The 16,965-nt window shown below is 37.3% G+C and overlaps 2 long non-coding RNA genes across 4 annotated transcripts in view; both read left to right on the plus strand.

Annotated features, from left to right (window-relative positions):
• LOC119717046 (uncharacterized) overlaps nt 1–15,766 on the plus strand; it is a 73,600-nt gene extending 57,834 nt beyond the window's left edge. For 2 of the 3 annotated variants that reach the window (XR_011809872.1, XR_011809873.1), the window contains exons 2-3: nt 14,662–14,825; nt 15,554–15,766. This is a non-coding gene — a long non-coding RNA (uncharacterized lncRNA). Of the gene's footprint in view, nt 1–14,066; nt 14,152–14,661; nt 14,826–15,553 lie in introns of those variants that run through there. The other variant, XR_005266002.2, reaches the window with a different exon arrangement.
• Nucleotides 8,832–12,575, plus strand: LOC140002545 (uncharacterized). The gene is made up of 3 exons (XR_011809357.1): nt 8,832–9,489; nt 9,776–9,823; nt 10,914–12,575. It is a non-coding gene; the product is annotated as an uncharacterized lncRNA (long non-coding RNA).
• Nucleotides 15,767–16,965: the final 1,199 nt, after the last annotated feature.

Genomic DNA, 16,965 nt, shown 5'->3' on the forward strand with positions numbered 1-16,965 from the left:
TCAGAAGGAAGAACTACATTGCTTATAGGTATTTGGCAGTTTATTTAAATTTGGCAGTTTATTTAAATTTTTATTTAAATTTTCTAACTTTATTTTTTACAGCGGTTTTTGAAACTGCTACTTCTGTACCTATACAAATGGATAAAATACAAAGGGATGACTATGATAAATCACAATGTCTAAAATGAAGGAAAAGATGACTGGGAAGAGGAAAACCATCTTTTTTCCTTAAATTTTGGCTGTATGTAAAACACACAGTCCTTCTTTAATAGTCAGGATAGTCATGGTTAAACCCTTTTAAAGTCTTCTGAAGCAAGTCCGTCATGGAATGAGATTCATACTAGGGTATGCCTGTCTCCTGCTTGTTATGCTAAAGGTGGACTTGAACTATTTAAGCTGAAGAATAAGCCAAGGCTAACACACAAGATCTTCATTGCATTCTCTCACATTGGATCACACAGCATCAGTAACATGGCAAAACTTGAATCATTCTAAAACTTCTAAATACAGAAAAGTAGCAGTTTTAAAATAAGGTGCCTGAGAAATGAATGAGAAAACAGAATGTTTTAACTAATATTAAACTGAGCATCTGCCTCTGACAAAGGATCAGCTGGTATGGCAAAAACAGTAGACTATGGGCCAAACAAAAGAAACTGTAATCTGACGGTAAATGCACTGAGTAGACAGTTGAGTGTATCCATTTCCATTAGTAGAGCGCGCTTCCCTGAGATATGACTTCCAGAATATATATATACCAAAATTTGTCTAATTTTAAAGACTGGGAACAGGAAATATATCATGGAAAACTACTAAAAAACCCTTCAGAGTAATTAAAAATGTTAGTTTAATTCCAGTAGCATCTCCTATTTCTCTGAAAGAGTATCTAGTCACACATAATAATTAATGCAGCTCTGTAGCTATTTAGAAAAAAAAAAAAAAAACAACAAAACAAGCTTGTAATGAAACTTGCTTAGATATTATGAGAAAATTAGGTCCAGAATTTTACCTACCGTGTGAAAAAGAATCTATTTTGAAACTTTAGTAGTACGTATACTGAAGGATATTATGTTTTACCTGGTTTAAGGCTCAGTGTTAAGTAGCACGAGAGAGGCTCTTTCACAATCCAAATTAAGAGTTTTAAGTGCCAGTGGTAAAGCAGTGATTAAACAGTATCATGTTTTCTGGCCCATTAAAGGTACTTCATCTCACCCAGTGATAATGAGTCACTTGCGTATTATCCATGCAGTGATGTAAATTACCAAGCTAGAGATCAGAGGAGCCAAAATACTGTAGAAATACCAAAATTAATGGGGTAAGATGCAGTTTAGTCTTGTGAGTTCAGCAAGTCTTAAGTGTACTGGAATATCTGTTGGGTAAAATGGCACACGTGTCTGACAGAGCTAGTGCCACCTTTTTTGCTTGCTTCAAGTTGCAGTGCAGTCACGATGACATCAAACGAGTTCCTAAATTTGACTGCAGTTCCAGTTCTCAGTTGACAGTAGACAGGTTGAGTCCCCTCGTCTTTCCATTAAGCCAAATTCTGATTTGGAATTTTGATTTGTAATTTGGAATATCTGAAGTATGGAGCTGTGGACTAAAGTGGAAGCCCATTTCCTTAACCTATAGCTATTTTGTGCTAGATGCTATGTAACTTGTGTGGTAGTAGTGCTGCATAGTGTCCTTGTTAGAATCATTTCTACGTTATCTTGTTTCAGCCACCTAAGCAACTTTAAAATTACTTAGCTTTGTCTCAATATGTACGTACATAATTTTGCTCTTCTTTAATTGGAGGAAATGTTGGTGGATGATAGAATATTTTTAATACACTGTGAAGTTCTACGCTAGATTTCACTTGCTTCTAAAGGTTTGAAATAAGTAATTTTTGGTTTTGAAATCAAGGCTCTTGATAATGAAGAATGAGTTAGGTCCTATCTATGTATGGGAGAGGAAAGGGTAAAGGACTGCATGAAACCACATAATTCCATTTCCATGTGCAGGGCTCATCCAGTTGTTGAAAAGCCCTACATGATAACTTTGCAGCTGATAGGACTATATGTCAGATGCCCTAGGAGCAAAGGAATTGACTATATTGTACCAAGGCACCTAGTGCTTTCTGAACAAGTCATTTTATCCAGGGATCAGAATAGTGGCTACTAATTTCTCTAATTTCTGCGGAGAATACTGGAAACCTATAAATAAGGATACAAGTGATACAGCTGTGTCCTATTTTTGCTGTGTTGTGCCACAGTGGAATGCACAATGCTGGCTGAGGCTGCTCTGGATTTGGTTCATCAAGTAATTAGGAAGAAGCAGAAACTTAGTCAAACTCCTTTTCAGAATAAACATTACATGTGAACCTATTAATTAACTTTTATCTGGATTTAATTTTGGTGAGCTAGTTTCTAGAAATTTAGAAGACTTTATAAGACTTATCTGTATTTTAAATATCAGAATACAAGAAAAATCAAATCCTCTGTATTACTGCTTTCTCATTCTCTATTTCTGTGCATCTCAGACACAGTGGGGGTGTATAAAATCAGGCTTCGATACTCTGGAGACATTTGGATACTACAGTAATAAAAATTGTTTAAAAATATAAAAACACAAAGGAAAAAGACAGATCACAATACTGGACAAAACAAACAACAAAAAAGTGGATATTAGGCTTGAATATCTCTGTCACACACAGCAAACACAATGGGACAAAATCTGCAGTAGATCATAGGATAATTCTAGTTTGAAGGGACCTCAGGAGGTTTTTCATCTAACTTCCTGGTCAAAGCTGGCCAGGCCAGGTTGCTCAATTTTTTTTGTCTGGTTGGTTTAAAAACCTCCAGGGATGAAGACTGCACTTTTGGCAAACAGTTCTGATGCTTGACTATTCTCATGGTGATTTTTTTCCCCATGTATTTAGCCAGTGTTTCTCTTGTTTCAGGTCATGCCTGTTGTATACTCCAGCTGTGTATCACTTTGAAGAGCTTAGCTGTATCTTCTTAATGATCTGTTCATAGGTATGATTGATGTCGAAATGATGTGAATAGTTTCACTGAATCAGCAAGGTTAAAATTAAAATTTTAGATGATTCAGTTTGGAGAGCACAATACTGGAGGGAGCACAGAAAGAGAAAAGTTCAAGTACCCGATTTTGAACACATTTATTTGTTTCAAATCCTTAATACTCTTCAAAAGCCATACTTTCCTCATTAGGGATTTATCCTAAAAGCTTTTATCTTCTTAAAAAAAAAAAGAGAGAAATAAACCCCCCATATATTAGGACATAAAATTTGTTGAGAAGGCTATTTACTCTAGCAAATAGCATTAGTTTGTAATGGCTGAACTTGTCCTTTGATGGAAATCACATGCCTGGTGACAGGACGAGGGGGAATGGGCTAAAGTTGCGCCAGGGGAGTTTTAGGTTAGATGTTAGGAAGAACTTCTTTACCGAAAGGGTTGTTAGACATTGGAACAGGCTGCCCAGGGAAGTGGTGGAGTCACCATCCCTGTGATTCTGTAAAGGCCATTCATAGAGCCTAGCTTTTAAAACGTAACAGCCTGGTATTTTCTCTGAATACTTTACTTGTCATGCTATAGCACAGTGCAATAAATTCACCACTCTAGCTCTCCTTAAGAAGACATGTTTCAAATGCTAGTTTAGTCTTCTGGAGCGAAAGACAGGCTTTTCAGGAAAGAGTTAGCACTTCAAGAAATCTAAGATTTTATAGTTTGAAAGCTCTGAAAGTTTCTAATAAAACAATAGGATATTGTTACAGAACATTAGATTTCATTTCACAGAATCACAGAATTTCTAGGTTGGAAGAGACCTCAAGATCATCAAGTCCAACCTCTGACCTAACACTAACAGTCCACTAAACCATACCCCTAAGCTCTACATCTAAACATCCTTTAAAGACCTCCAGGGATGGTGACTCCACCACTTCCCTGGGCAGCCTGTTCCAATGCCTCACAACCCTTTCAGTAAAGAAGTTCTTCCGAACATCTAACCTAAAACTCCCCTGGCGCAACTTTAGCCCATTCCCCCTCGTTCTGTCACCAGGCACGTGGGAGAACAGGCCAACCCCCACCTCACTACAGCCTCCTTTAAGGTATCTGTAAAGAGCGATAAAGTCGCCCCTGAGCCTCCTCTTCTCCAGGCTGAACAAGCCCAGCTCCCTCAGCCGCTCCTCGTAGGACTTGGTTCTCCAGGCCCCTCACCAGCTTGGTTGCCCTTCTCTGGACCCGCTCAAGCACCTTGATGTCCTTCTTGTAGTGAGGGGCCCAAAACTGAACACAGTACTCGAGGTGCGGCCTCACCAGAGCCGAGTACAGGGGGACGATCACCTCCCTAGCCCTGCTGGTCACAGTGTTTCTGATACAAGCCAGGATGCCGTTGGCCTTCTTGGCCACCTGAGCACACTGCTGGCTCATATTCAGCCGACTGTCCACCATCACTCCCAGGTCCTTCTCTGCCTGGCAGCTCTCCAACCACTCATCTTCCAGCCTGTAGCTCTGTTTGGGGTTATTGCGCCCCAGGTGCAGGACCTGGCATTTGGCCCTGTTGAACTTCATGTAGTTAACCTCAGCCCATCGGTGCAGCCTATCCAGATCATTTCTTAATCGTTAATCTTTCTTAATTGTTAATCTGAGTCATGTTTCTTTCTCAACCCCCATACTTTTACAAAATTTCCTCCCACCTCCATATTGACAGTGTCATTAAAGCACTCTCTATATTAAATCCTCTTGCATATGCCGTACTCTGTACCTGACCAGATGCCTTAATGATGCATGATCTGTGTTCTTAAATGAGAAAAGCTGTTCATCATTCCTGAAAAATCATTCTGTTCTTCTTTGACTTATTGTCCTAATGAGATTCAGGCTTTGGCTTGCTTTAATGCTTGATGTATTCCATAAATAGCTTATACACTGAAACAACTCTCATGATAAAATATTTTCAAGTCCTTAAGCAAAGGTGGAGGAAAGAAATCCTCTGTACTAAGCCTTTTGTAAGATCACAGTAGGGGCTTGGGGAAATGATAATAATAACATAAGGACAGCAGCTGATCTTACAGAGCAAGTTCATTAGTACAGAGCTAGCTATGTGAAGGTGCAAGAATCAGTGGAGTAGGAGAAGCAAAGCAACTCATTCAAAGAAATATCTTAGAAAGGAAATTTTTTTTTTTAAGCCTTCCTTTGTTCATTAAATAAAGGTGGTATAGGTGTTCCCTCTTTGTTTAATGACATTTGCCAAATTGGAAAAGGAATATATGGGTAGCACAGGAGAGTGCAATTGATATCACCATGCCAAGATAACCATTAGTTATCTGAAATTAGAAATTTATGTTATTAGAAATTAGAAATATCTGTTATTAGAAATCTGAAGTGAGATTTTTTAAAAGTGGTTTGAAAACTAACGGGAGTTTTAAACGGATTTTCAAGTGACATGCTGAGCAATAGATGTCACCTAAAGCCTAATATCAGACAGAAAAAAAATCAAAATCTTTTAAGCTCCTTTTTCCCAGCTTTTCTGCAAAATGAAAACTGAAGATATGTGATAGAGAAAAGTGAGAAAAACTGGCAATACAATAGAAGGAAATATATGCAATATTCTGTGAGATACTACAGACATAGGAATGGCCACCATGAAAATCAAACAAACCACAAAAAAGCAAAAACCAACAACCCCAAAACAAAACAACCATTTTCTCCAGATTCCTAAAATATTTCATGGTTTGCTTTCTCATAACAGTTTTGCAGACATGTGTAACTTTAAGACATGGTGAGGCTACAAAGTCTTGAGCAACCATGTCTGTAATGATCATTAACATTGCAATTTATTAGTATCCCTGATAAGATTATAAAAATATGGAATTTTGAGTCTAGGCAGCCAATGGTCCAGTAAAAGACTGCATGTAAGGACATGCTTTGATTTGCAACAGTACTCAGTTACTCAGTGGCGGAGGCTGCTTGACCTGTAACAAAAAAATTGTAATCTATATTTAATAAGTGTAAATTGAAACCTAGTTCAGCCTATTCCAAATCTTCTAAAATCTGATTGCTACATTTACTAATGAAGTTTTAATGCTCTACTCATCATATTTCACAAATAGTTATTCAGAAGACTAGGTGATCAGAATTACAGTGTTTAATTCATTTTGCAGACAAGTAAATAAAATGGTCCTGATTGATTTTCTAGAGAAAAATATGTAAAACGTAATCTACGTTGTACTAATGAAACAGCAGCACTAGTCTTGGAAGACTAGTTCGGTTATTAGCTGGGCCTTTTATTCTGTGGGTTGATTGTTTTTTGTCCAATAAGAACAGATATAAGTGGAGCGAACGAAACAGCATATGATGTGAATTTTAATTTATGTGACTGTGTTATTTCATGTTCTGAAAACAAATTTAGTGAGTATGAAAGAAGCTGGTAGGCCAAACAGCCAACACGTAAATATATGTATCTTACAAGCCTTTTGAGTTCTGTTTTACATAAGTATTTCTTGTCAGTGAGGCACAACTGATACAATTAATTTCTGCTGTTGAGAGGGCTTAAGCTCAAGGTCTAGAAATTTGATCTTCAGTGCTTGAAAATCTTGATGAGTAAGCCTGCTCAATGGGCTGTCTCAGCTAGTAAAATAGATGTTGAATAGTTGAATAGATGTTGAATAGTAAAATAGATGTTGAAAGAGCAAACAGTAACAAAGCAGAGATTCTGACAGCAGTCAGAAGTTAATAGGTCATCCTGAGATCTCACTGTGAAAAAAAACTTTGGAGGAAGGTTTCTGTTTTGAGAGACATGGAACTTCACTGCGATGTTTTCACATTAGTGGAGTAGGAATTGTTATAACCTACAGATCCAGTGGAGTTCTCTGCAATTGTTTAGACAGTCATTTGTTTGCTACTTCGTAACCAGTGCATTCTTGATATGAACAGTTTTACACTTTCTGCAGCTGGAAAGAAAGCAGATGAATAAGCATTGATTTTTTTGTTTTTTTTTTTTCATCCCCAGTTATTGACTCTGTTAGTAGCTTTGACTTCCATCTTCATTCTTTTTTTTTTATTAAGTATTTTCATAGGCATGCGAAGGACTTGGAAGAGGTTTACTTGTATATATCTGTTTTCACTGATGTACCATTTAATCTGTTGTGAGCAAAAAGGCCAAATCCTGTCCAAATATTTATGGTGTTTTATGCGTCAATTATTGTAAATATTGTCAACATGCAAGCATCCTGTGGTAATTTCAGGGCAGATTCTAGACTGAAATGTTTCTGTATATATACATTGAAATTATACTGTCACATATATTCTCTTTTAAAAAAACTTGTACGCAGAGAGGGGCTGTGTTTATTTTCTTTGAAAGATTCTCACTTTTTATAGAAAGGATTTTAAAATGCTTTAGAAACCCATTGAAACTGCCCAAAGTGGTATAAACCAGGCTTAAAAATGTTATATTCATGATCTTCTAAGGAATGAACTGTGTAAGGAAAAAAAAATTCCACTTAAAGGCAGAGAAAATGAGGAAAAAATATTGCACAGGGTGCAAAATGTAAAATGATTTGAGTTAGAACAGTAGTGAAATAATTTGCCTTGAATCTCATTTGTATTGTGCAAGAGGAGTGAAAGTTTTCTGGTACACCCTCTGTTGTCACTTATGTCTGAACTGTTTCAGGCAATGTTCACCTTAAAGTTTATAATATTTTCTGTATGTTCTGGAAGTCTCAAACCTGGCAGTGACATGCCTGTGGAGAGTGGAGCTCAGCCATGGCTTGTGCAGTTGGGATGCATATTTTGGGTATCTCACAGTAAGAAGTTAATCCGTGTTACGCTATTTCTGGTGTATTGCAGGCTGGATCTCAGCCTCCTGATGCTTACCTTACATAGGCAGTACTGAACGTCTATGAGACTTGCTGCTTCACCACTTTTGATCCATCTAGGGCATCCAATGATTTGTTTGTGGTCTTGATTTGACTAACCTGCCTGTAAATGTTAATGTAGTTTCCATGAACTTTTGTTTGAGGACCTGTTTGTAATTTACTGGGAAGTTCCAGCACAATGATTGGGAAGGGTTTTGCTAATTTACAAACTCAGCAGAGTTGGTTGCTAATTAAATTAAAATAGGACCTAATGGGACCTATTAAGATTGCTAATTAAAATAAACATTTGCTGTGGGGATTGATATGTCTATGAAATGCTTCCTGATAGCTTCCGCAAACTGTGTTTCAGTTACTCAGTTTTAAAACTAATTGTCTATTTGCTTTTAAGAGTCAAATCTTGAGATGTTTGTCCAGGACAAAATACTATGTGCTGATGGCATGGCTTGAGATGATGACAAATTTCTGAAATGATTGCGTGTGTTTATTTGAATGGTCTTAGCCCGTCATATGCTTTTGCTATGGAAAGGCTTCTGAATCTCTTGGCATGACTATATCATTATATTCTGTACTTTGGTGTGATTGTTCTGCTTTTGATCTGGTAGACTTTGGGGATTTGCATCCTTTCTCAAAGAGAAACTGTGGTGTTTTACTAGCTTCAAAACTGATAAACATTTGCAATGCTTTTTTCTGCATTCCTCTGGGACTGGTGGCCGTATGCTCATTAAAATACCGGTATTGGTTGTATTGCCATTGTCAATCAGAACGATCAGTTTTTGCCTGACAGTCTCTTCTAACATAGTCTTTTAATCATGTTAACTAGCAGAAGCAATATATCCATATTATATAAATCATCTTCTCAGTAGGTTTAGCTTTGTTCTCCAACCAGACCCTGTATTTCAGCATCAAAAATCCATGGCGCATTTTATCAAAAAGATGCATTTCTTTTGAGCTGTTACTCTGTTTACAGTCCTTCCTAATTTAATTAACTCAGATTCATAATGCCTGTCACAAGTGACAAAAATAATTAATTCTGAAATTTGGACTGTGGGGCTTTATGTGGAATACTTACCTTCAGGGGATTGTCTCAAAAACATGTTGGGTCATCGTTTATTGTGTCTGAGTCTAATAGCGTGCCAAGTTTTGTGATCTTTCAGTTATGATATTTGAATGATGTAGGAAGCAAAAGAAAAGTAATGATTCCATTTGTATTATATTTTCAGTCAACGGTGAAGGAACACTTTGCACCGGGGGCTACAAACATGCTAATTACAATATGTACCATGAAGCCTGCTAAACAGAAATAGGTTACATTTCCAAAACTGGGTGAAAGTTGCCTATGCAAACAAGCAATTAAAGAAACCAATGAGACTGGCATGCTCAAATAGAATAAATCCATACTTGCAAGTTGTTTTTTTTCCCTCTAATTCTGTATGAATTTTTCTGAGACCATTTGTGTATAAGGCTTGTGCGTTTTTCAGGTACTGATATTACCGTAATGCTTGAAATATGCGGCTAAAATGACGAAGTCCTTGTAAGCAAAAATGTGAGCATCTAATGTAAACCACTTGCTTCAGACACTGCTATCTGCTCTAAGTGCATCTCAGGAAAAAAGCAGTCTGCTGGTAATTTTCCTTCTCGCACTTCTCAGAAGTGGAACTGGTGTTTCCTACCTGTTTGTGCTTTGATCTGGAGTTCACATTACCTTGCTGTGTAATTGTGAATTCACTGTGAGGGTGCTATCTCACTAGGAGGGGTTTAGGACACCTTGTTCTTTTCTCTGCATTGGGATCACCAAGTGTGTTTGGGAATGCTGCAATATGACTGCAGTGCAATTTTTCTGCTTTTATTTGTTTTTAATAGCTGGTTTTAAATACTGATGGAATATAAAACCTGATTTATTTTCTTTAGGTAACAGTAATATAATATACAGATGTCTGGATTAATTGCTGTCTGCAGGTGAGTATGAAACTGCAGATTATAGTTTGAGCCAGAGATTACCAGTGAAGCGTATTTCCTATGTGCAGCTTCTAAATCTGGAATAGCTGTCTGAAAACATCTTGCTTTGGGTTCTGCCTTTAGAGTCTTCAATTTTGCTCATCTGCAATATTCAGTAGTTAGGGATTTTTTTTATTTTTATTTTTATTATGAGGATGACAGGAAAAATCCAAACTGCTATTATGTAAATGGTTATGTGTAATTAAATTAGTAACTTTGGGATGAATTTGGCCAGTAATATGCTTGAATGTGTGTCCGTGATTGCTTGTCTTTCTGGACACAATGTGCCAAAGTACTGTTTATTGTATCAAAATACACCATGGTTCATGAACTCCAGATCACAAATACTCTCATGTGAGAAATGCATAAGCTACTTGCTGTGGCTTCAAATGTAGTGTTGAAGTCAGAATCTACTTCACAATTAATATCTATGGGAAGAAAAGAAAAGAGCTTCATTTAGATTACAGGTAACATTGTAAGTGAAGGGGAGGTTTGTAGATATTGAGAAATTATTTCGAGCCTTGCAGTAAATTAACTGGGCAAAGAGGAATTTATCTTGGGTGATTTGATGAGATGCTGTCTCTTTGGAGTATTAAAAATGAAACAAACAAACAAGCAAAGAGCAAAACAGCAAGCCCTGTGGAATTAGTTTTAAACAGAGCTTCACGTGAGGGAACGCACAAAATAATTACATGCTGATGATCATGGAGAGAATTTGCATTGGTTAAGTGGTCAAAAACTGGCTCCAGGCAAGGCTACCTGAAGTTCCTTTTTTTTTTTTTTTTTTTTTTTTTTCCTGAAGAATTATACCGAGGGTGTATACTTTGAGATGAGTAACTTTGGTTTAGGCAATTCCAAGATGAGAATGCCTGGGGCTAAGGCAGGGAAAGTCTCTCAGTGCCAGAATATTAATCTGCTGAAAGGGCTAACATCTTAACTGCTGCTTCTTCAAGGAGTTGTTCATGCACGTGCTTTGATTCTTTCTGTTCAGAGTAAACAAAAGCACGGTGCTAGAAAATATCTTGACTCTGCATCGCTGTTCTTCTTTCAGTTAACAGGAGAACTAGTTGAACCGCTGTGAAGGTGCAGCTGTACCAGCCACCACCATCCTCAGCAGTTTGTGAAGTTCCTGTGCCTCCTACTAAAGACTGAAGATAACTATGAGCTTCTGCCTAAAGGCAAGAAGCAAGTCACTTATGTTCTTATGAACTCCAACATATACCTGAGTATAAATTAGGTATTCTGTTTTCTTTGTGGGGTTTTATGAAATGATTATGGCCCTGTAAACATATTTTTTGTTTTGCTTTGGGCCAGCTCTGTCGGCTGATAGAAACATTCTAGCTCCTTCCTTTTAGGAACTCTAATGCTGTCGTAACTGGCTGTTGTTTGAATGGAGGGATGCCTTCCAATGGAGTTAGGGGAAAAACAAAGTTGCAGTTCCATTCCCTTGCCTACTATATATATACTTGTCCATGCTGAGCTAAGTGCAATTGATCCCATGGAGTCGTGCGGTAAAGTGAAAAATGACAGGGAGAAATCATTACTATGACAACCCCACAGTGAGCATAGGAAACATATGACTCACTGCAGCTTTTTGAGTTCAGTGAGTCAAATTCATAAGCAGCTGGCCTTTTTGGTTTGCTCTACGGGTGAAATGGAGTAACAGTCCATTTAAGCTCTGGAGACTGCCTTATGTGTTTACAGGAAAAAAATATCCAGCGTGTCTCTCAATTACTTTTTCTTCTTCTAAGCACATACAAGGAAAAATGACTGAAACCAGGTCATAGAATTTGTATTTATTTTTTTACCTTTTCTTTTTTTCCTGAAGTGTTCTTTTTCTGTATTTTGGGGCATCTAGAACCTTTTCTCTCTGTTGTTATGTTTTATTTACAGCTCAAGTGATGGAGGCTATTAGCATTTGGCAGTGAGTAGCAGATGGTACACAAGGGGGCACCTGCAGACAGCTTACAACAGGAAGCTCTGAGGCAGCCTCCATTTCTTTGTTATTTGTACGGTAGAATTTCTAAGCATTGTGTGATGCAGATAAAATAATGACTGTGAAATGGGTTGTGTACTGCCTGCCGTAAAGAACTGCCACTTGATAGGTACTGGAATCCTGTGTCATTCCTTCCTATGTGTGAAACTTCTCCTTATGGAATGCATTATGATAAATAAGAAACTACCACACATGTAGATTCCTATAATTCAATTGTCACACCTAAAAGGTCAATAAGCACACTGTTACGGATGACAGCCCCTTAATTTTCATTCCTGAAAGTATACTTTAACCTCCTCTCAGGTGACCTTATCCTCAGCCAGAAGACAGGTTTTGTTCTGTTTGCTTTTAAACAATAAATAGAAACTTTAAAAGCACTTGATTACTGTTACAACTTGCCATTCACCTGACTTAGCTCTTTGTCATAACAGTCATTGTGGTTAATTTGCAATCAGCAAAGTACTCACTTTGAGATGCTACCTGCAGATTTGCATTCCAGAGTGGTATGTCCTTGTGCAGAATAAAGGAACATGTAAATATATGTCAAGTTTTATTCATTCTCAACTACAGACCTGGGTTAAAACATGTTGATGGGATTGCTTTCTCCAATGCTCTCCCATGAATTAAGTTTATATGTGATTTTGTCTCAAGATGCAGACAATAGCCATTATATGAAGCAGTCCTTTGATAGGGAAACTTTCAGATATTTAATGACTCTTCTTATGTTCACAAGAGCACAAATATTTGCAAAGCAGGTTAAAATCATAATTGTGAATACAGAAGTTCTATGCAAAATCCTTAAATTTTAACATGCTGTAAAGAAAATATTAAACTGCAATGTTTATAACCAAAGTAAAATCAAATATGACTCTGCTAACACTCCTCATTTCCCATGCTGCTAAAATGCACGATATCTTGGCTCCTGTCCGTATCCCAATGTTATAGTGGCAGACATTACCTTATTACAATATTGGGAAACACTTAGGTGTCAGAGTTTCTGAGAGTGATTCATGCTGCTTGTGAATAAGTTCATAGTCCTCAATACACTTTGAATTAATAGAACTGAGAAGACTCATTCATTTGGAAGCATGTTTATAGACAGAAGTAAAGGCTGTTGTGCTTAGATAGAATTACCTTGAGTTGTAGAGACGAGGAGCCAAATCTCCACTGTGACCAAGAGAAGTAAGAGGCTTTCCTCAATCCTAAGAAATCCTGAAAGGCTTTCTGTGGTTAGGTAAAGGCTAACTCCTTGGGGGACTGCACTGATGACACTAAATGTTGCGCAGCCTCTTAAAATGACAACCTCATCCACCTTTTGCTTTAATCTAGTAGGTATGGCACATCACAGGATGCCTGCTTTTAATGTAAAATCCTACTGAGAAATGTAAACTGAAGAACTTGGCAGTTAATTGTATCGTGACTGGCTGGGCTCCTGCTCTTGCCTCTGATGTTTCTGGCCAGATCACTGGAAGAGATGTGGAGTAGCTCACTCTAACACTTCATCCAGTTTGGTGATTGCTGTGAAAGCACACCAGGATGTCTGATGTGGTGCTAAGTTCTCTGTGGCTTTCCCTGGTGTATGCTGTAAAACTCTGTTTTGGGACAGGTTTAAAACAATGCTAATCTTGCATTACATGGAATGCTCTTCCATTTTACTTCTTTGTAGCTCTTTGAAAGTGAATAAATGACTTGATAACATTAAATTTAGGAACAAAAGCATCAGAGAACTTGTCACCATTCCTTTTCCCTCACCGGAGTTATAAAAAGTGGTATTCAAATGTGATCTAATTATCCTTGTTTATTGTTTAATATGTTCTGCTGTCTGATTTTTGACAATCTTGCCTATGCAAGTATGCTTACTTAATAACAAAAAAGCAAAGTCAGTGATGAAGAAGGCTTTTAGCAGTGTGATTCACACGTTTGGGATAAGGGGCTGAGATGCTTATGTCAGTTAATCCTTCATTGAGTGTTCAACAGGATGCCAAACAGGTATGCAGTGCAGTAGCCTAAATGGAAAATATTTTCTCCATTTACTATTCTGAAAGTAAATTAGTTGTTTTTCAGTGAATATGGGATTCATCTGAAATTTACATGCAAGGCCCTTTTTTGAATAAAGCAAGTCAAATCCTGAATTATTCATGGTTTTCTCTCTCTCTCTCAATCTCTCTTTTTTTTTTTTTTTTTTTTTTTTTTTTTTTTTTTTAACCCCAGTGTTTGGTTATCCTGGAAGGAAGGCAGCTAGTTTATTCCACAGGCGCACTCTTTTTGTTGCAATAACGGGAACATTGCACTGGTAATTATAGTTTTAGTAATTACATGTATTCATTTATTTAGTCCTCATCAGAAGAATATTTAAGTCTAGTTTGCTGTTTGTTGGTGTAGTTAGGTTATGAGCTGTAAGCAGGAAAGAGGTCAAGTCTGTTTGCATGATTTTGTCCTTGATTCTCTTTTAGTATTTTTGGGAAACCTTCTGGAGAAAGGCTCCGTCAATTTTAAAGAATTCAAAGTCTACAGACCATATGTTTGAACAGTGCTTGTACAGATATTCACATAACAGGGAGAAATTGTATGAAGAATTCTAGCCCTATGGTCGGTTGCAGCATGCTATCACAGTTATTGTTTTGTTTTATTGCTTCATTGATGATTTTAGTGCTTCATTAATGTCTTTCTGTCAAACTAATTCTCAGTGCTACACTTAGAGGACTGCCCTATTTTGTTCTACTTAGAGTTATTTTTGTTTGTTTGTTTGTTTGTTTGTTTGTTTTTTCCTACAGTAAGAGAAGGACTTGTTTTTTCTTCACAGAGAAAATAGAGACAGATTCAAAATGGTTTGAAAGGAAGAAGGCATATTCTTCACTCGTTTAAGCAGATCTGAGATCAGGCTTGTTACTATCAAACCTGAGAATTTGAACACATGAGCGATGTATTAATCCCAATTTCAGATTGTTATCTGACTGATGTGGATAGGTGAGTTAAATTGTTTTACTCGTGAAATATTGAACGCTGAACAAAATCCCTTCAAGTTCTTTAGGTTTATGTATATGCTTTTGACCTATTTGAAGAAACCTTCAAATATGCAAAAGTATGTGCAAGTATGTGCAAAAACAGAGTGGGTGACCATGAATAAGACAAAGGGCAAATAATTGTGCTACGTCATGACTAATTGTGTGAATTTTAATAATTTCTAAACACAAAGACCTAAAAGTACCTAACAAAGGTTCTGCTCAAATTGCCATTAATCATATACATAAAGACAAGAAGAGTTTCATTCATATAACATTGTTCATAGAAATCAAGTGACTGTTATAACTCATTGCCAACACTATTAATATTAAGTCTTTTATTGGATGACAGGAATTTATGCTGAGGCTGCATATAATTAGTTCCTGAACAGCCATTTAGCATAAGCAGTTTCAAATATGGCAACCACACATCAATTTCAGTGGTGACTTCTTAACCCTGAAAGCTTAATTTTGTATTTGAAAGTAACCAAAAGTTTTTAAAGGTCACTTGTTTATGTCTGGAATTAATATGAGCTCATAACATCATGGGCTGGATCTTTTATAGGAGTGACCTGGCAAGACTGCTGAAATTGGTGCTAGGATGCTAGGGCTTGTCATCTGACACTATAGGACCTGTGCTTCATAAGAATAAGACGCATATGACACTGTCATTACTCTGTTTACTCCCTATAGAAAATAATGCTTTATTGATGAAGGAAATTTTTGAAAACAAGAATAAGGAACCACGTCTCTTGATTGCTGTGGGTTGACAGTATTAATAGATGAACATCAGTCTACTCTTTTGGTGAAAGAAGACCAGAAAGTAAGTGCATACTTTATTACTTAACAAAGCACAATAGTCTCTTTCAAGAAGTCTTGAGGCTGATTCTCAAGGAGCTTGAATTCATCCACTGAATCTTTTCTCACGGAGAAGCTTGCCTCTCAAGGTAACAGGATGAATGAACACTGGATTGTTTGCTTTCTGCCAGTCGTAGTTCGCATCTTCCCCCAGTGGTGCATGTTATAGCAGTTATCTAATTGTCTGTTTTAAAATGGAGTATATTAGGCCTAAGATGTTAGTGGAAATACTTTGTGCACTGGTATTTGGGAATGTTCTCCCTTTACTTTCTTCATAAATGATTTATCAGCTGCATTATTGCTTGCATCGTCTTTATTATGCCTCCCAAAAATTTTTTACAGAACCCTGTTTTACTTAAGGGCCACATAAAAGATGAATGAAGCTTAATATTTCACCATGAATTTACTTGAAATTTGTCAAGTAACTTTCTTCTTATTTCGTAGCCACTGGCACATCCTTAATAGTACCAGAGGGAAAACAAAGAAGGTAGCTCATCTGAGTAGCATATGCATTTATCATCTTGCAGTATGCACTGAAAAACAGAGGCAGAAAACCAAACACTTTTTCTAGGAAATCTTCAGAACGTGTAACAGCAGGGCTTAGACCTTCATTTAGCTTTGAGGCTCATGACCCTCAGATGCCTCTAACCCTCACTGGCTGGCGTATCTTTGGGTCCCGATTTGTTAAAGTTCCAATGTAACCTACATTTATCTCACTTTAACTCCTTCATGGTTGCTGTGCATGTATTTTTTGCCACCACAAGAAAGTACTACAAGCAGTGATGCTTCTAGGTCCTTCTGCATATTGAGAAGACCTCTGAGTGTGTGAAAAATTATTTATCTACTTAGATGAGAGTCATTGTTTTCTCAAGACCTATCAAGTAACAATAAATATGCATGTACTTCCTACTGGCCGATATCCCTTCTTATGGGGTAATTACTTCTGTTTTACCAGGAGAAAGCTGAAACATTTATTCATTATACCTTGTAGAACAGATTGGTGTCAGAACAATGCTTAAAATTTTGGATGTTTTGTCATTTGGATTGATAGGTGCCACCTCTCCTCACAGAAATCACACTGGAAATTGTGCTCAGCATGCCAAAATGTCATGGCCTCTGTCTTTGATGGTGATGTCTATGATGATGAGAGCTGGGGGGGGGAACTGCAGGTTGTTAGGGGGAGTGATGTGAGCTGGAGGGGTTGTTGGGTTGCAGATTTGTGTTGTTGCCTCCACCAGACCTGCTGT

The sequence above is a fragment of the Anas platyrhynchos genome, chromosome 5 (genome assembly GCF_047663525.1).
Source record: "Anas platyrhynchos isolate ZD024472 breed Pekin duck chromosome 5, IASCAAS_PekinDuck_T2T, whole genome shotgun sequence".
NCBI classification, from domain to species: domain Eukaryota; kingdom Metazoa; phylum Chordata; class Aves; order Anseriformes; family Anatidae; genus Anas; species Anas platyrhynchos.